Below are 13,641 nucleotides of genomic sequence, written 5' to 3'. Positions count from 1 at the left end.
TATTGGTGAATGGAATCCCAGCTACTGCCCTGAGAGATAACTGTGCCAGTCACACTGTGGTGCATGAGAGGTTGGTTCTCTCAAACCAGTATTTCTCAGGGTAAACAAAAAGAGTAAAGGCTATCCCAGGGGAGGTCACTTTTGGGCCTGTGGCTGTAGTGCCCCTAGAAAAAGCTGGATCTCTTAGTTGGAGAAGGTCAGTAGTCAGTAGAGACCCCCCCCCATTCACTGTCTCCTTGGGAATGCCCACCCATGGGTTGGTCTGAGCCAAAGTGAGATTCCGGCCCAGTGCCAGCCCTCACTCAAAGTTTCGGGGGGGGGGGGTTGCTAAACCTGCAGCTATTGTCCCAAACAAAAATAAACAAAGAAGAAGTAGTGTAGGAAAGGTGGACAACTACTAGCCAGAGTTCTAGTGAGCCAAGGAGATTCTACACCAGTAGGGGAGAACTCCAATGCTGGCAATGGTGAAGTCCTTCTGGTGAAGTCCTTCTTCACACACAAAAAGACCTGACTAATCAGGCAACTGCTCAGCGTGAGTTGGTGGCGCCTCAGCTGACAGAAGAGAGAGTGGAATTGGGGTTCACACTACCAGAAGTGGTGTCCCACCACTCTAAAACAGGAAACTGGCAACCTGAATCAAAAGAAGCCTATAAGTTAGCACCCTTGCCTGTCAGTGATGAGCTAAAGGTGTGGTTCTGGGCACTGACAGCATTCAGTGGCTTCTGCTGGGTATTAGCCTTTATGAATACACAATCCTTGGGTGGACATCCTTTGCAACGACTGCGTTACAACGCAGTACATTACCCCGCATTTTTTACTACGCAAAAACTTTTATAATGCAGGGCTTTAAACCGCAAACCATTACAACGCATTCCCCATTACAACGCCCCGGTGGAGTTAGTATAGTAAATTGCAATGTAATGGATTATGCGTTATAATGGAATGCGTTGTAAAACCCTGCATTGTAAAAGATTTCACGGAGTAAAAAATGCGGGGTAATGTACTGCGTTGTAAATGCATGCGGAGGAAAGAGACATATTCCTATCCTTGGCATGGTGGTCTGACCCCCTGCCGAACATCAAGTTTGGCCCCCTGACCCTGTTGGTCATGGTGGGGTTGCTCAAGTTGTGGGTGCCCTCTCTGTTCAAGCTGGGTGTTGCCCTGTCTAAGTTAGAATTTGCAGTGTTGAACAGCTCTGATCCCAAACTAAAAAGATTGGTTAGAGACACTGAGGAGTTAGAAAAGGGGCATTGTAAGCTAGGTCCTGAAAGTGATGAGGTAGGCCAGCTCCCCAAAGGGACTGGCATGCACAGAAGGATGTAAGGCAGAGATGGGTGGAGGGGGGTCTTGGTGTCTGGTGGGGGGGCAAGCAGGGACAGCTTTAGTAACCTTAGTAACCTTAAGAAACATTGTGATTGTGAAGGACTTTGGTATTTATATTTATCTTTTCACTGCTCAGTATCTCCAATACTCAATTTACATTATATGACAGTATGTGACCTATTGCTCAGACATGGACTAACTTGCTGTGATGGCTAGCATCAGAGTATGTTCTTGGAACGTCTGTGGCCTCAATAATAAAAAGAAAAGGGGAATATGTGCACAAATAATACAGAGTATGCGGTTAGATTTTCTCTGCATACAGGAAACCCACCTTAAATGGAATAACAGAGCTTGGTTGGCTGATTTGGGTATGCATGTAATTGGCTGTACTAATCAGGGTACCACTACTAAGGGGGTGGCTATCCTTAGTAGAAGAAATCAGGCTATCCTGAAATGGATCAAGACCGACCAGTATGGTCGGTGGGCAATAGCCGAAATCTTAGTAGACTGTACCTCGTGGACTCTTTGTTCTATCTATGGCTCAAATACAGATGATCCTGACTTGCTTAATTTTTTAAGTGTAGAACTTGCAGACTGGCCTTCCACCCTTATCCTTTGTGGCGATTTAAACATTCATTTGGAAACAGATTTTGATATTCTTCATGAGTCGCCATATACAGGATAAAAAAAAAAGATGTTTAAGGCATTACGTAGTTTGGTCTCTGAATTGGGACTTCAGGGCGTAGGATTTGTAAAAAGAAATTCTCTTTCCGGCTATACTTTCTTCTCAGCCCCCCATCAAAAATGTGTTTGTTTGGACTATTTTCTCATATCTTCTATTTTAATATCTGACTGCAAGTATGAGATTTTCCCAAAAATAATCTCGGATCATAATCCCATTGTAATAGAGATTAAAATAGACTCTGGATCACTGGGTAAAGTAACGACATGGACATTCGAACAGAGGCTTTTAAGAGATCCATCTTACATTGAGCATATGGAAAAATGGATTAAGGATTTTTTTTAGTTTAATATGGGATCAACGTCCATTCAGATGGTATGGGATGCTTTTAAACAGGGGTGAGAGGGGAGACTCTCTCTTTTTCAATCAATAAACAAAACAAGTATCAGCGTAAATTAACAACTTATTATAACGCAGTACTGGAATGTGAAACAAAACTAGCTGTAGCCATTAAGAACTCTTTAGATACTGAGCAGATCAAAGCTACTTTAGCCATATTTAAGTCTAGGCTATATGAGAATTTTGCTTCCAAACTTGCAGAACAGCTCGCTGCTTTTAGGGCACAGGTATACGAGCTGGGTGAGAGGTCAGGACATATTCTGGCAAAAAAAATCCGGCAAAAAGAAATCCTTAACACTATAAATAAAATACAGGACGAATTTGGCCAAGTCCACGATCAGCCCGATAAAATTTTGGAGGTTTTTCGTCTGTTTTACAAGAATTTATATACGGAGGACTTGATATCGTATACATCAGACTCGATCTTAAACTTTACTGCCAATAATATTATCCCTAGGTTATCATCCACACAGACAGCCCTATTAGACAAAGATATCACCTGGGATGAGATAGAAGCAGCCATTCTTTCTCTACCAGCGGGTAAGGCCATGGGACCAGACAGAATTCCTCTTGAGTTTTACAGATCTTTCCGGCATGTTTTAAAACATGCGTTACTTTTCATATGTTTGGAAGCACAGAAAGGGACAACTCCCCCTTCTTGGAGTGAGTCAATTATCATGGCATTCCTTAAAAAGGAGAAACCACCTTTACAACCGGCCTCATACAGACCCATATCTCTTTTAAATGCAGACAGTAAAATCTACTCAAAAATATTGGCCTCGGGGAGGAGCCTAGCGCGCAACCAAGATGGCCGCGTAGGTGCGAGGCTCCCGAGGACCTCCGCGACCTCCTACGAATATCCTGACATTATCCTGCCCTGGATGAGGGGACTAGGTTGGTGAACCTGAGCTGAGGTGGCACCCGTTTCCCGCTTCCGAATCGGACCTCGGACACCGGAGTGAGCACCGATTGAAGTGTGCGGCCTTCCCCTCACCGGACCCCGGATTTGCGCAGTGGGGTGATCCAGGGACAAAGTGAACAACAGCGGCAGGCAGGGCCTGGCGACTCGCGTGCCCCGCACTTTCACTTTCACTTTCGCACCACCTTATTGTCTCTGCAAGGTTGGGTCGCGGAGCCCTTGGTGTTGGTGTGGTGTGGCCTGGCTGGGAGACCCTGCCTGCCTGCCGGCTGTTTCCACCCCGCTGCCCCGAGGGGGCCCCCCCGGGGCCTGTGTCTGCTTTCCTGCCCTACACGGCGTGGCTGGTGCGACTGGGAGACTGGCGGCCATGGCCACGAAACAAGATGGAGACCGGGTAAAGACCAAATCGACCCGGCGCGGTGCCGTCCATCAGGCCAACAGTATGGACCGCTACACCCTCCAGAAGGGATCGCCCGATGGACCGCGCAAGCCCCCTGAGAGTCCTCCTGATGCCCCAGACCTGCCCGCAGATTTGACTCTGCGAGATGTTATGGGCGCCATTGCCGAGATGAAGGCCTCGGTGGGCCAGCGGTTTGATACACTGGCGCAGAAGATTGACTCGGTCCTTGTGGATGTTGGCCTGGTGAGGGCCGATCTTTCCAAAACCAATGACCGAGTAGATTCTTTGGCCCACACCGCATCGGGCATAACGACAGATGTGGCGGCCTTGCAAACGGAGGTGCGCCGACTTAGTCGGGCGACGGCGCTAATGGATCGGCGCCTGGAGGACTCCGAGAGTCGGGCACGGAGGAACAACATCCGCATTATCGGGGTGCCCGAGGGACGCGAGGAGGCGGCGGCGGATCTTTTTGTGGAGGACCTGATTGCTACCCATCTCCAGCCACGGGGGCTGAGCAAGTTCTTCGCTGTGGAGAGGGCTCACAGGGTTCCCGGGGGTCGGCCTAATGTCGGAGCCCCTCCGAGACCTCTCATCGCCCGGATTTTCAATTTTCGGGATAGAGACGCTATCCTGCAAACCTCCAGACTGCATGGACCGGTCAAGCTAGACAATATGGAGGTTAATTTCTATCCTGATTTCACTCCAGCGGTCCAGAAGCAGAGACTGAGCTTCCTAGGTGTCAAACGCCGTCTTCGGGACCTAAACCTCAAGTATGCCATACTTTTCCCGGCCAAGTTGCGTGTGGAGGCAGATGGTCGCACGCATTTCTTTGATCGTCCCGAGGCGGCCGGGGACTGGCTGGATACTCTGCCCGGAGATCGTGATCGGGGGGGCGGGGGGGGGGGGCGGCGGGGGGTGACGGCACGCTGGATCAGGACTGAGGGTCTCATAATGGGCCTCACTCTGGACGAAAATGATGCCACTTTTAATTCTGCGTCAGTTTTTTGTAAGTTCCCCTCCTATGGAGGTTGTGTTGGGTCTCTTGGGGGTTCTCCCTCCTCCTCTAGGGGGCTTAGTTAGTCTAACTATATATGGGGTGACAGGCACACTGCACGTTGGGGGGGCTGTTTGGGCTCATGCAGGGGTGCAGGGAGGGGGGAGTTCTGTTGGGGTGGGTGGGTTGGGATGGGGTGTTGTTCGTTCTTACCACAAGGCAAACGTATTATTGTGTTGGTTTTAAAGTGCTCTCCGGGGTACGAATGATGGCTCTTGTATATGATGGGGGGTAGGGAACTAACTTTGTTATCCTGGAATGTGAATGGACTGGGGGACAGGATCAAACGGGGTGTGGTCCTGCAATTTTTGAAGCGAATCTCGCCTGATGTAGTCTTTCTGCAGGAGACACACCTCATTGGTAACTCCTTCTGCGCCATGAATCGGCGTGGATATCGCCTAGTGGCTCACTCGGGCTTTACGTCCGGCTCACGGTGTGTGGGCATCATGGTGAAGAACTCGCTCCCGTTGGAGATTGATGAGGTGCTCCACGATGATAGGGGACGCTATACGGTCTTGGTGGGAAGACTGGACGGCAAAGTGGTTGTCTTTGTGTCAATATACATCCCGCCGGGGCTGCAGTCGACCACCTTTGCGGACCTTGGGCGCCTTCTCCTTGGCCTTCCGGGGGGGCTTTTGGTTGTGGGGGGGGATTTCAATGCGGTGGTATCTGGATCTTTGGATCGTCACCCCCCTAGGGACCTCCCCCGGGCACAGGCGTGGCTCCCCGGCCTCTTAGATACATTCGGATTAGTGGACTGCTGGCGTTTAAAACACCCCGCGCAGTTACAGTATACTTTCCACTCGGGAGCCCATGGTAGTCTCTCACGACTGGACTATGTCCTTGTCCCGGCGGCCTATGTTGGGAGGGTGGGAGAGGTACGCCATTTGCCACGGGGTATTTCGGACCACTCCCCGCTCCTACTGCACTTTGATGTCTTTCCGAGGGGTGAGGGTAGGGTGGTCCCAATCAATCCTTGGTACCTACGCGACCCCTCCATTCGCGCTGCATTGATTAAATCCCTTCAGCGATATTTTGATGAGAATGTGGGGTCTGTGCCTTCGGCCATACCGCTATGGGAGGCCTTCAAGACAGTACTCCGAGGAGAGGCCCTATCCCTCATTTCCCATGCCCGGAGGCGCGAGCGGGAGGAGGTGACCCGGATGGAGGCTGAAATAGCCGAGTTGGAGGGGAATCTAGAAGGTGGGGTGACGGATGCTGCATTACATGTCCTCCAACTCAAGCAGGCGGCCTACAGGGCCCTCGTCACGGAGGCGGCCAGGGGCCTCAGTAGAGAGCAACAGGGGCGTTTGTATGATGTGGGTGATAAGGCTGGTAAGCTTATAGCGTGGTTGGACAAAAAAGAGAGAGCGAATCGTGTGGTCCCGCAGATTGAGAAAACGGATGGTGTGTGCGTGACCGAGCCAGAAGAAATTGTCTCCTGCTTTGCGGATTATTTCCATGGGGTGTATTCCCCGGTGTCTCCCTGCTCGGAAGAGGATTCCCTCGCCCTGCTCAGTGATATCGCGCTGCCCTCCCTTTCTGGGGAGGACAGGGTGTCGTTGGACGCCGCTCCCACCTCCGACGAGATCGCCCTCGCCATACGCTCGGTCGCTTCCGGCAAGGCCATGGGTCCGAATGGTCTCCCTATCGAGTTGTACAAGTTACGACCGTATACGCTGGCACCCCACCTCCGGGCTATGTTCCTGGCGGCACACTCGGTGGGCTCCCTCCCGCCGGACCAGCGTCTGGCTACAATCGTGGTCATCCACAAGGAGGGGAGACCTCGGAACCGGGTTACATCCTATCGGCCCATCTCGCTGCTGAATGCGGAGCCCAAGATTCTCGCTAAGGTACTGGCCAATCGGCTGGTCGGCGTGGTGGGCGATTTGGTTCATCAGGACCAGTCTGGCTTTATTCCTCATCGCAACACGGCCCTTAATCTGCGGCGTTTGCACGGTGTGCTCGCACGTGCCCCGTTTATACGGGAGCCGGCCATTTTGGCATCGTTAGACGCCACCATGGCGTTTGACACGCTTGAATGGCCATATATCTGGGCGATGCTTGCGAAGTTTGGATTTGGCCCAGGGTTCATCAGTTGGGTCAAATTGCTGTATTCGGGCCCATTGGCGCAGGTGGTGGTGAACGGAAGAGTATCGGCTCCGTTTGAGCTGGGCCGAGGCACTCGACAGGGCTGCCCCTTATCGCCGCTCCTTTTTGCACTTGCCTTGGAGCCCCTGGCGGAGTGGCTGCGGTGGGAGCCTTCCATCCGTGGTCTCCGCTGGACCCCCGAGTATGAGGACCGTGTATCCCTATACGCTGATGACATCCTCTTGTACCTAGCTTCCCCACGTAAATCACTCATAGTACTAGTTGATGTTCTGCATTCATTCGGTCGTAACTCCGGTCTGGTCATCAACTGGGCTAAATCGTGTGTGTACGTTCTCTCTGGGGAGGCTCCTATCCTCCCGCAGGGCTGTCCGATCCAGGTCGCCCCGCAGGGATTTAGGTACCTGGGTGTCTTCATTACTCTGGACCCGGAGGCTCGGTATGATCGGAACTTGCTTCCCCCCCTCCAGCGTCTGAAAGAGGATGTCGCGCGCTGGCGGCGTTTGCCGCTCTCGCCGCTCGGCCGGGCCGCATTGTTTAAAATGATGTCGTTGCCGCGTTTCCTGTACGCGTTACAGAACACGATGGACCTTATCCCGGCGCGCTACTTCCGAGAGGTGGAGAGTTTGCAGCGCCGCCTGTTCTGGGACGGGAGGCCACGTATTGCCCTGGCTAAGCTGACGCTCCCCTGGTATGATGGGGGGATTGCCCTCCCGGATATTAAACGGTATTATTGGGCCTCCCAGCTAGCCGCAATTAATCAGGGCCTATATGGGCCAGCCTTAAACCCTGCGTTTGAAATGGATAGGATGCTACTTCCAGGTGGTGACTATAATCGAGCGCTCTACTCTAGCGCGCCCGACGCTCGCCTGACGGGCCCCACGCGTGTCATGGTGCAAGTGTGGCACACGGCTAATGCTGCAATGGGGTGGAAGGACCATTTGACCCGGGCGTCACCACTATACGCATCTGAGCGGTTGGGCTCCTTGTGGACCTCGAAGGGCTTTGAGAAATGGGATTTAATAGGCATCAGCAGAGTGGGGGATCTCTGGACGAGGGGAGGATTTAAAACGTTCGAGATGCTGCAGACGGAATTTCAGTTGCAGGGCAGCGAGTACTTTCGGTACTTGCAGGTCCGGCATGCGCTGGGCTCCGTCTTTCCGGACGTCGCCTCCATCCCGGAGTGCTCCCCCCTGGAGGATAGAGTGCTGGACGGACACGTCCCTGACAGCACGATATCACTGATCTATAAAAAACTAATCAACGATCGCTCAGACTTGCTGACTGCCCTTCGTGAGGCTTGGGTAGCCGATGGGCTGGAGCTGGACGACGAGGACTGGATCTCCGCGGTGGCCTCCCCGAAAGAGGTGGCCATACCGGCTCGCCTTCGTTTCGTCCAGCTCAAGATACTCCACAGGGTCTATATGACGGGGCCAAAGCTCCTGCATATGGGCTATGCTGAGGACGGTTTGTGTAAGCGTGGGTGTGGTGCGCTGGGGACCTTTTTGCATATCCTTTGGGAGTGCCCGCAGGTGGAGGGATTCTGGCGAGGTGTGCATGAGGTGCTGCGAGTGGTCACGCATGTGGCGCTGTTGCCCGAAGCGAGGAGATGCCTGTTGAATGTGTGGGAGCTTACCGACTACTCGGTGCCGCAGACGTGGTGGGTGACTCTGGGATATATGGTTGCCAAGCGTGATATTGCCCAGCTGTGGGGATCCCAGAGCACCCCGACAGTCTCGGCCTGGAAGGAGCATATGGACTGGTGCATGTTTCGGGAAAAGGTGGTGTATGTGGCGAGAGGTAAGCCTGCGACATGGGTGAAAGTGTGGGGCCCCTGGAACGCCTACCGCGGGGGAATCTGTGCTCCGCCCCTACTGCCTGATCCATCGCCGGCCCCGTCCCCTTAGCCAACTCATCCCCCCGGTACCTGGGCATCGGGTGTCCCCAATCCTAGTTCTGATCTCTCCCCCCCTCTTGAGACTCCTATAGATGGCTAGATTCCCCCTCTAGGGGAGCACGTGTTGCTATTTCGATTGAGGATTGCCTTGTGGGTTTGTTTGTGTTTGCTGTGCTTTAAATTTAAAATGGAACCGTATGATGGGGTCTGCATAATGTGACACGCAACGATGTTATCTCCTGTAAAAGCTCGGCAGCGGCACCATGTGTTTTACAAATGTATACCGTATGCTCCTTATATTGCTAGCGGCCGGCCGGAAGGTTGTAGGCCCATACTTGTACAATTTTTTTGAGTCCTGTAATAAACGGTTTCAAAAAAAAAAAAAAAGAAAATATTGGCCTCTCGCCTTTCTGGGGTTATTTCTACAATTGTTTCGCATCTGCAGCATGGGTTCATTCCAAACCGTGATACTACTGACCATATCAGACGAGTGATTGCCTTAATGGACTGGGCCCATGGCTCAAATATAGATTTGGGAATCACCCTGTTGGATGCCGAAAAGGCATTCGACAGGGTGGCGTGGCCATATCTTTGGGATCTTCTCACCTGTAAGGGCTTTGGTCCTAAAATGGTTACGGCTTTAAAAGCGCTTTACGTCGCCCCCTTTTCCTGTATTAGCATTGGTGGGAAGAAATCTCTTCCCTTTAGCATCCATTGTGGTACTCAACAGGGTTGCCCTGCTTCACCTCTTCTTTTTGCTTTATATATTGATATTTTTTTAAATAGACTGAATAACGCAGACGATATAAAACCAGTTCAAGTGGCTGCTACGACATATAGAGCTTTAGCTTACGCGGACGACATAGTAGTACTGACAACGGATATTAAGGGGGCAATACCAATAATTCAAGATCTTGCATCCCAATTTGGCAATTTTTCTGGCTACCGGCTAAATATACAAAAACATAAATTTTGTTTGTCGGACTGAATCCCCCAGTACAACTAAATATAGTTCCAGTGGCCACCTATTAGGGCATAAAAATTACATCACCAGTTGCAGCTATCCCAGAACTTAACCTGACTCCTGTACTGAAAAAAGTGAACTCTTCTCTAGAACGCATTGATCATCTTCATTTATCTTTATTTGGCAGATGTAGCGTTTTAAAAATGATGATCCTACCTACATTTTTATACATGTTTAGGGCAATCCCATTAGTGTTCCCCTCGACTCTTTTTCAACAGCTGGAAAGAATGTCTGCTAGATTTCTTTGGGGGTACAGAGGGCATCGTAGGTCATACAAAAAAATGATCCTTCCTAAATCAAGAGGAGGTTGGGGAGTCCCTCATTTTCTTTACTATTACCTGGCTGCAGTGCTACAATTCATCTCACCACTGATAATTGGGCCCAGAATATGTATCCCACCTAGTCATTCACCACCAATCTATGAATTTGCAATGGGCACAGAATACCAAGGAAGCTTTTTGAGAATTATTGAGCCTAGCTACTTCAAAAAAAACAAGTTTAAGATTTTGAGTGCTGAGTTTGGTGCTTGGCGGTTAATTAAAAGACAAATGGGCATAGATAAAATCTTGGTGTATACTCCATTTAAATCATCTAGTATCTTTCCAGCAACCTTTCAGGATGCAGTAATGATTCGGTGGCGTAACTTAGGTATTAGTTGCATAGGTGATCTCTGGCAGGATGGTCAGCTAATTCCCTTTTCATCATTAGAGAGCAAATATAACTTAACCTGCAATGATTATTTCAAATATGTACAGATACATAGCTTTTTTAATACTCTCCATCTGCAAGATCGATCTCGCTTAAAGAGGATCCCACTTATTGATAGTCTCTTTACAAAAAAAAAGATTGGCTCATACTATAATTTACTCTTGGCTTCACTTTCAGATGATATTCTGTTATATCAAAACAGATGGAATGAAAAATTGGGTATTGCCAACATTAAAATTCATGAATCTATAGTTCTGGCTAACATTATATTAATAACTGGGAGAGCCCGTACACAACATTATATGGCCTTATTTGATCTATATTATTCAATCCTTCAAAATTAGTAAATGGTGTACTACTGTAGGTACCTCATGTAACAGATGTGGACTTTTTGCAGCAGATGCGAATTCACATGTTTTTTGCGTGCCCTCGATTCTCTTCAGTATTGTCTGAAATTCAAACTTTTCTTAAAATATTGATGGGTCAGACAATTGTTTTGTCAGGAGAACTAGCGCTAATAGGTGTATCGTCTATCGATCTATCTGAAGGTCAGACAAACTTTCTTTTTATTTCTATGGCAACTTGGAGGGCATGCATTACTCAAGCTTGGGTGAGCCCAGACCCCCCTCTTTTTCTTCTTGGAGAGCACGCTTACTAGCTAAATATAATTTGGAATGGGCTATATACAGGGCTAAAGGCAGGAAAAGGAGAATGATGGGTGAACAACTGTGGGCGCCTCTAGAGAATTGGATTAATGAGATTACGAACTAAGATGTTTATTTATTTATCATGTGCCTGGACGCCCTTTATTTTTGCTAATAATCTGTATACTGTGTTAATATATTATGTGTTCTGTTTTTTGCATTAGTTATACAATCATGTTTCCTGCTTGCATTTAATGAAACGGACAATAAAGAGATTAAAAAAAAAAAAAGGCAGAGATGGTTCTGCAATATTCAAACCTCTTCCTCAAATCTTCCTCGCCTGAGAGACTAGAAAGAGTCTCCCAGGGTTGGTTGAGTCACCTGGCCTGTGGGCTGGGGAGCTCATGTAGGAAAGTGGGTTTCTGTTGCAGTAATCCCCCCACTTTTTACCTGGCTTTTGATGCAACTTTGACTGTAGAGAACTGGTTCCCTGTTAACCAGGTTCCCAGTACCAGTGTACTTTCCCTATACCTATACCACAATTGAAACAACTTCAGCTACCCCTGGAAGACCCTAACAAATGATACACCTGGTACCTAGGGCATGGGTACTTTATAGGGTCCTCTCGGGCTGTAGCACTGCTTGTGCCACGCCAGGGACACCGCACCAAGGCCATGAACTCTGACCTTGCAGGCTGTGTGTCTTGGTGCAGAGAAATCTGAAAAGTCGACATGGCTCACAGCCCTGTGTGCTATGCCACCCATACACTGCTTATGGTATAGGTAAGTCACCCCACTGCAGGCCTTTAGCCCTAAAGCAGGGTGCACTATATCCTATGTGTGCGAATATCAGCATGAGCAGATATGCCCCTACAATGTCCAGTTCATTTTGTGATGTTGTAAGTGAACAGAGAAGCATGGGCTGGATACTTGTCAGCACGAGTTTCCTAGCTCCATGATGGCTTCACTGATTCCTAAGGTGGTACTAAAGATCTTGTCTTAATAAATCCTCACTGATGTCAGTGTTGGATTTATTAATAAATGCACACAGGAGTCCCCTGCAAACTTACCAAGCAATGGTGTGGTTCCTGGCTTGTTTTCGCCAGCCTGCCACTACCAGACATGTTTCTGAGCTCATGGGGTGAGAGCCAGCACTCTCAGAAGACAGAGACAAAGCCTGTTCTGGGCTGAGGTCCTTCACACCTCCTCCAGGACAGGATGGCCTTCCTGGAAGGTAACTTCAAAGGCAATGTCACCTTTGAAACCAACCAAGGAACCCCCAGATAGAGGGGGAGGCCAAGCACCTTTTCCTGCTTCAGTTTTGGCAGGAGGAAAGGTGGGAAAATTATCAAGGTTTGGAGGAGGGTCTCCACTTAGCTTACACCACCCCTAGGGTGGGGCAGGTGATTGGAACCCCTCTCCTGAAATTCCACCATCTTGAGATAGTGAGAAAACCTCCTATCAGGGCTAGGATAGTGCTTCTTCCCATAGGAAGTGGTCACAAGTGGGTGTAGATATCCTATAGGTAAGTAGCCCATTGGCTCCTACCTGTCTCCCCTTGTAATACCCCTAAATTCAGTATTTAGGTGCACCCAGATTCGATGGACAAGAGCAGACTAGGACAAAGAAGACCCGCTGCTCGGGAACTGAAGCCCTGCTGCAGAAAGAAAAAGGTACCAAACCCTGCCTGCTGCTCCTAGGCCTCGACAGTCGCTGCTGATGTGTCATCCTGAAACATGGAAGGACTCTAAAAACCCAGTAGCACCTCCAGCCTTTGAGAAATCACTATGAAGATCCCTTGGAGTGAAGGTATCACTTCCCTGAACAACACAGGCACTCATCCTGTGAAGTCCGGTTTGTCGACGTGCTGCTCCCCAACGACCTTGATGCAGCACTGAAGCAAGAAAAGGTACAACTGCTCCCGAGCGCAAGATCTGCCTCCCCACCAGGTTTGGAAGCATCAGGACCTACCAGTGCCGTGGGGTACTAATACCGAAGGTACCGGTTCCCCAACGGAAAAAAACAAGAAGACGAGTCCACCCCAGACTCCCAAAGCACCAAAAGCAAGCACTCGTCTAGGTAGGACGAGACACCCGAGACCCCGATCGCCTTTCCAAGTTGCCTGTTCCTGACCACTAGGATCTCGTACGAGCAAAGCCCGGCTAACCTGTTCGCTCTGCACCTGGCCCCACTGGCCACAGCACTGACCAACCAGCCATGCTCTTATGGTCCCCAGTCCCTTGCAACCTCCTACCTCTAAGGAGACCCCAGACTTACCTCTAAGTCCCTCTCTGCAGTGCTTTTTCAAGTGGCCCCCTTCATCTTTGTTCAGCAGCTTCCAAGACCTCAGCAACTCTGCTTCCAGCCGATCAGGGATGCTTCCGAACTACTCCTGCTGGAACTTTGGTCCTGGTCCCAACATCGACCTACAACTAGGAGGTGAACTTTGTGAAAGCATTGCCTGAATTTCTATGCAATATTCT

The sequence above is a fragment of the Triturus cristatus genome, chromosome 1_1 (assembly GCF_964204655.1).
Source record: "Triturus cristatus chromosome 1_1, aTriCri1.1, whole genome shotgun sequence".
In the NCBI taxonomy this organism is placed as follows: Eukaryota; Metazoa; Chordata; class Amphibia; order Caudata; family Salamandridae; genus Triturus; species Triturus cristatus.
Note: the sequence above shows the minus strand (reverse complement) of the source record.